This window comes from Bidens hawaiensis, unplaced genomic scaffold (genome assembly GCF_021521415.1).
Source record: "Bidens hawaiensis isolate Kalapana, Puna unplaced genomic scaffold, B.hawaiensis_p1.1 tig00009092_1, whole genome shotgun sequence".
In the NCBI taxonomy this organism is placed as follows: Eukaryota; Viridiplantae; Streptophyta; class Magnoliopsida; order Asterales; family Asteraceae; genus Bidens; species Bidens hawaiensis.
Window position 1 is genome coordinate 955,215 of NW_027491669.1, and position 7,738 is coordinate 962,952.

A 7,738-nucleotide genomic window follows, 5' to 3' on the forward strand; every position below is an offset into this window, starting at 1 on the left:
TCTACCTATCATTTGGAGAGATTTATCTTGAGACATGCAAAGACAACTATATATCTCCACATAAAGATTAGCATATTCATTATGTTTATATCACCTTAGATTTTCCACATCATGGGAAAGCAACCATACATGTTATTGCCTATACTAGGTGTTCTTTCAGCCTATTAAATCCATATGATTGGCTAAGTAGTCAATGTACTATCATTTCCCACATAAAATTTAGTTTAATATTCAATCACCCCAAATTCTCTTAAATTGGCAGGTAAATGGCTATCCTGTTTGACCATAAGTGGTCAACAGGACCAAACATACATGTGAGTATATGTCCTTTCAAAGTCAGAGTTATTGACATAGTTTTAAGTGAAGGAATAGGAAACAAGCTATAATTGCCTCAAATTCTTTCAATTTTCTGGTTAATGTCTATCCATTAAATCTATACAAATTATAGGACCAAACATACACAAGTGTATGTCCTTCCAACTGGGCAAATGACATAATTTTCAACAAGAATAACTATTTGAGACTTTTCATTAAAAATCCTTCTTTTAAGCTTCTATAAAGCTTGAACTGAATAGTCTTATCATATCTCAACACCATTAACAACTTGCTCATGTTTTGACCAAAATAAATTGATTATGCAAAATTCATTAGAAAAATTCATTTTATCATTTAATTTTGACATAAAACTCATTTTGACACAAACAGTTGTAACATAATCAAATCTTAATCAATCATTATCAAGACAAGCAGACATTACTAACATTCAAGGTCTAGCCTATCCTAATAACAACAAATGATCAGACTATACGCATAATCAAGCAATTAAGCGGTGATGTCAGATAAGCTTATACTAACAAGTAATTCAAAACAAAAGCACTCATCATAACATCACATACACACATCAACTATAAACATGCATAAACATCAATGATACCAAACTTTGCACTCAAAGTCAGTTAAAGCACATATCAGTCAATCATACCAAGTATCATAATCATGCACATTCACTCAACATTCAATTTGTGCAACCTCTGACAATATAATCAGTTAGCACAGAGAGACACACAACTAGCACACATCATCAATCAGACCTCATCAGAGTTGATCATTCCCAGGGCTTTCAGAAGAAAGTTGAACCTGGTTATATCAAGTGGTTTGGTGAATAGGTCTGCCAAATTATCACTTGCATCAACTCTTTGCATTTCAATCAAACATTTTTCACTACAATCTCTTACGAAGTGATGTCTGATTTCAATGTGCTTAGTCTTAGAATGTTGAAATCGATTCTTAACAGTAAAATATGCAACAGTATTATCAATAAGAATAGCAAGCAGATGCAGCAATGTATTAAGCTTCTGCAGTTGAGATTGAGACAGTAGTCTGCTTCTTGCATTGCCTTGACACTAGCCTGTCACCCAAAAATTGACATCCACCTGAGGTTGACTTTCTGCTCATGTTGCAGCCATCATAATCACTGTCTGTGTAGGCAATCAGATCAAAGGATTGGTTCTTTGGATACCAAATTCCTAAGTCTGGTCTTCCCTTCAAATATTTAAAAATTCTCTTGACAGCATTCATATGTGAGACTTTTGGACTTGATTGGAATCTTGCACATACACATACAGCATACATAATGTCAGGTCTTGTAGCACTAAGGTACACCAGGGACCCAATTTTGGCTCTATATTCATGTTTATCTACAGGCTCCCCCTTTTCATCAGCAATCATCTTTTCGTTTGTGTCCATTGGAGTTGAAGCTGTCTTGAATTCATGACATTTGAACTTATCCAGAATGTCCTGCACATATTTAGTTTGGTAGATGAAAATCCCCTCAGCTTTCTGTTGAACTTGCAGTCCAAGAAAGAAGTTCATTTCTCCCATAGAGCTCATGCTGTATTTGGATTTCATCACCCCTTCAAATTCCATACACATTTGTTCATTTGTTGATCCAAAGATGATATCATCCACATAGACTTGCAACAGCTGTAAATATGATCCCTTTCTTTTGTAGAAGAGTGTCTTGTCAATGGCTCCTCTTTGAAAACCATTTTCAAGTAGATGATTTGACAGCTTATCATACCAAGCTCTAGGAGCTTGATGCAATCCATATAGGGCTTTATTTAGCTTATGCACCCTGTTTGGATACATTGGATTCTCAAAACCTGGAGGTTGAGCAATATACACCTCTACATCAATCTTGCCATTTAGGAATGCAGACTTTACATCAAGCTGGAAAACCTTAATGTTCTTTGAGGCAGCATATGCAAGAAAAATCCTGATAGCCTCAAGTCTTGCAACAGGTGCAAAGACTTCCTCAAAGTCTATTCATTCCTCTTGAAGGCATCGCAGTGCCACAAGCCTAGCTTTATTCTTAATCACCAAACCCCTCTCATCCCTTTTGTTTCTAAAAACCCATTTTGTGCCAATTGCAGACCTGTTTCTTGGCCTATCAACAAGATCCCAAACATGTAGATCTCCGAAATGTGCTAATTTCTCTTGCATTGCTTCCACCCAACTATTATCCTTTAAGGCTTGAAAAATGTTCTTTAGTTATAATTGGGATAGAAAGCAGGAGTACAGATAGATATTTGCAATTTCATAATGGCTTCTTGTGACTCTTTCATGTATATTTCCAATGATGTTTTCAGAGTGATTATTCTTTTTAACATAGGGAGTTTGTACTATCATATCAGCAGACACAGTTGTATCAAGATTTGATTCATTGAGTTCTGGTTCATCAATGATCAATTCAGTCTCTGCAACATGAAACTCTGGTGCTTCTTCATTGTATAGTCTTGAAATGGATGCACCATTGTTGTCCATATTCAATCTTTCAAACACATCTTGAAATCTTGATGTTGTTACAGCTTTTTCTTCATTTGTTTGGTTGCTTTGGTTTCCCTCACTCTGAACTTGATCATTCAGCATTTCTTGATTGTCTTGATTATAATATGTTGGAATCGATCTGCCCAAGACACATATTAAAATTGATGTGGCTAGTACGTATTGATCCAAGTCAGGTCATACCCAATAACAAGCTAGACAAACGCCATGATAATTATTATTAGATATGATCTAAGTAGTAATTATCAACACTTATATATTTGGAAATTGGTTTTCTAAATATTTGCACTTGTGTGTTAAGTAAATTATTTGGATAATCTATATTTGAGATTAGTTAATTATTTGGATAATATATATTTGAGAGATGTTAATTATTTGGATAAATAATAATATGTTTAAAAGAAATAATAACAAAATTGGAAAAATGGTTTTGGGGGGAAAAGACCCCATGGGGGACGGCTCTCTCTCTCCTCTTTTCCTTTTGTTATTTCCCACAACATGCATGGATGTTGTGTGGTGGATTACTTTAAGCATACACACTCTCTCTTTCACACACAAGACTCTCTTCTTTTCTCTCTACTTCCAGCCGAGAACAAGAGGAAGAACACAAGAGATTTGCATCATGTGTTTGGACCCTAGACACCTAGGCATTTGTTGAAGCTTGTAGGGTATACAAGCTTGAGGATTCCTTTCTTTGGATTCTAGCCATTCAACTCATTCATCCCTTTCATTCTTGAACTTGAAGGTATGTTTGTTAAACTCCCTATGGTTGGTTTTGATAGTGTGTACATCGTATATGGATCCTAGATTGGGTTATACATAAACGGGTTTATGTGTTTGGTAAAATCAAGATTTAAAACTTAATTTCCGCTGCGTTTTCCTTAATAAATGATTATTTTGGATCTTGTTCTGGACTGTGATTGTTCCATTGATCATTGTCTTGAACCTGTTCAACAATATCATTTGAGGGAACCTTTACAAATGTATATTCCTTTTCTTTACTAGCAACCTTCTTCCACAACTCTTCTAAGTCCAATGTTTTCTTCTTTTTCTCTTCAAACACACTTTTCTTGTAATATGAGTCATCAATGTATTCTGGATAAATCTTGAAAGACCTTATCAATTTCTCATGATCAAACAGCCATGCTGTACCATCAACTGTGTTGAATTGATTCTCATTAAAGATGATGTCAGATGATTCAATAACACTCAAATGGTCTTTCACAAATACTATGTATGCTTTTGAGTGTGTAGAATATCCAACAAAGAAATAGTCCAAGGATTTTGTTTGAAACTTGTTCAAGTAATCCCTGGTGTTTAGAAAAAAAAAACATTTACATCCAAAAGGCTTGAAAAACTTGATATAAGGCTTTCTATGAAAGAATATTTCATATGGTGTTTTGTTATGCCTTTTGTTGACTAGTACCCTATTCTGAACATAGCAGGCAGTATTTATGGCTTCAGCCCAAAATGTAACTGGTAGATTAGCATATGCCAACATGGTTCTTGCAGCTTCAATAAGTGTTCTATTTCTTCTTTCCGCAACACCATTTTGTTCAGAAGTTCTAGGAGCTGAGAATTGTTGAAGTATTCCCTTTCCTGCACATAATTCTTCCATCACTCCATTTTTGAACTCAGTACCATTATCACTACTCATCATTTTGACCTTCTTAATCAGTTTATTCTCAATCATTGTCACACAGCCCTTAATCAACTCTGCAGTCTCATCCTTTGTACTTAGGAAATAAACCCAAGTATATCTTGAATAATCATCAATGATCACAAGACAATTTCTTTTCTTTCCTATGCTTGGTACACTCACAGTACAAAAGAGATCCATGTGAAGTAATTCAAGTACTTGATCAATTGAATTGATGAGCTTTGTCTTATGAGAGGATTTGTGTTGCTTGCCTTTTTGGTAGGATTACAATGATCTTCCAATTTGAACTCTCTTGTAGGTAAGCCAATTACATGCTCACCTTTCACAAGTCTGTTCATGTTCTTCAGATTCATATAACACAATTTCCTATGCCATAATTTTGACTCATTTTCAGTGGCTTTGGAAACAAAACATACACCTCCTCTTGAAACAGCTTCCTTCATATTCAACTCATATAGGTTGCCATTTCTTGGGGCCATCATCATAATCATTTTAGGTGGGATTACAAACTCAGGTTTTAGGATGAAACAATGTGAGTCATCAAACCCAAATTTGTAACCCTTATCACACATTTGTGATATGCTTAGCAGATTATATTGTAGACCTTCAACATGAAACACATTATCTAATGAAACCTTTCGATTTGATAAAATTTCTTTCCCAACTATCTTTCCACCATTTTCATCACTCCAAAATGCCACATGACCTTCAAACTTTTCTTCATAATTAACAAGTGACCTCCTGTCACAAGTCATGTGCCTAGAACATCCACTATCCATGTACCATATTTCATTAAGAGGAGTGGACTGTTCCTGCACAAAAGAAAAAGTTTGATTAGTTTAGTGATGAAGTGCAAGTTATCTCAACTTGCCAATCATCAAATTTATAGTTTCAGTGGCATCATTGGAAATGAGTGATGTTGGTTCAGGATCTTCATGAGTGACTTCAATATTGTCTTAATTATCAGTTTCATATCCACACTCTCTTGGAGTTTTAACAAATGTGGTTGAGCTCTGGCATTCTTTTGGTGTAGTATCATACTCTTGTACCACATAGTCCTTCTTTTCTGAGTAATCTCTTACATCAGCAACTATCTCCACCTTAGCCTCAACCTTAGGTTTCCAAAGGAATACTTCCGATTCATAACCATGTTTCATTAGAAACTTCTCATCACCAATAAGTTTAGTTGGTTTCTTTCTAGGAAAGATACCTCTGATTCTTGTCTTCTCACTGTTTGGTGATCCCTGAGAGCTATCAAATTTGACTGATTGTGTCTCTCTTTTAGGAATGATTCTCAAGGGCTGAAAGTTCTTCTTGACAGCTTTCTCATGCTTCTTAGGAGATCTGCTCCTTTTAGCTTGTTTAGCCACATGTTTCTTGATCTTTTCATCAGTCTTCTTCTCTCTCTTGGTCTCTACTGATGGTTTCAGACATTCTTCATTTAATGTCTCTTTCTCACAAACCTTTCCCTTTCCTAGGTATGCATCATACTTTTTCTTGTACAAAACAAAGTCTTGTCCATACTTTGACTCATCTGGGACATGAAAAGGCTTGAATTTGAGTCTCTCATTACAAGAATCTGTGTGGTGGCCATACTCATCACATTTCTTGCACCAAACTTTTCCCTTGTATTTTTCATGATTACTTCCCTTTTTGAACCTTTCACTTGGTCTAGGTTCTTTGACTCCAATTGTCTTCTGATTTTTTAGACTATCAAAATTAATTGAGAAAGGAACAAATTCCTCAATCTTGATGTCTTGTCTTTCAATCTTGCTTTTGACAAACATAATTTTTTGCATATTCAAAGGTTCTTCATCTTGACTATCTCTATGTCTTAACTGCCTCTTTTCATATTCTTCCATGGTTTCCACCTCTCCAATGTCAAACACCTCATGACTAGAGAAAACAGGGTAAACTGGAATAAGGTTCTCAATATTAAATTCTTCATTGTCTCTTTTCTTTTTGTTTTTACTTATCCTCTCCAATACATCATTGCGGGGTGGTTTGACTGCATTGTAGCTTACCTTCTTTCTCACACATATATCAAAAGATACATGTTCTCTTCGAATTCTTTCATTCATTTTCTTCATATTGGGTGTCACTGGTGGAAGTTGTGGCAGTTCTTCAATTGAATTTGGTTTCTTGTATCTTCTTCTTCTTTCAGCAGCTTTAATTTCTTCATCAGTGATTTGATCACTCAAATCACTTAAATCATCTTGATTAAGATCAACATAATCAAAGTCATCTTCAGAGAATTGAACTCCAATTGACTTGTCTTCTTTCACTTCTTCCGTTACCACAAATTCTCCTTTTTCATTCACCACAACATTTTTATACAAATCAACAAACTCTTCTTTGTCTTGAAAGACATCTCTGAATTGTTATAGATATGCATCTTTTTTCTCTTTACCAGCTTTTGGCATAAAGTTGTTGTTGAATGGTGGTAGTACTGCTTTGTATTTGTCTTCTTCTTTTACTTGGTTTAGAATACCACAGATATTTCCTGTGGAGACCAAGTTCTTCAGGAATTCATTTTCAACCTGCAGTTTTGTGTTCTGCACCTTTTCTTCAACAATCATTTTCTTCAATACATCTATCTCAGTGGTATACCATTTCTGAGCTCTATAACTGCTTACACAGTCATCTTCTAAAATTTTCATCTTTTCTTCACTGATCAGCTCACTAGCCTCATACCCATTGATAATACTTTGTTTCCTAAAACACTCACTTTCCAGCTTGCCTACTTTTTCTTTTAAATTATTGGCAATTTCATTTAAATCAACAATAGGAGCAGAGTGTACCTGAGATGATGATCCAGCTACTTTCTCAATCAAGGCCATAAATGCCACATTTGCTCTCTTGATATCATCTGCAATATCTTCTTCATGATTGCTCCAGTCAAAACTAACCTCATGCTGTGTAGTTACAGCCATATTTCCTTGATTTCTAAGTTGCTTTTGGTTGGTTGGGGCTGAGTTGTTGTTTGGAACAGTTTGATAGTTTTGGTTGTTGCTTCTTTGAAAACCTTGGTTCTGTGGCACAACTTGTTGATGATTGTTCACTTGAGGCTGGAAGTTGTTGAAGTTGGGATTATAGTTGTTGAAGTTGTTGTTGTTGGGATTGTTGATTCTCTGCTGGTTCTGTTGATATTGATGCTGCTGGTTTCTTGGCTGGTTTTGGAACTGGTTCATTTGAAAGCTTCTTGGCATGTTACATTCTCTTGCAAAGTGACCC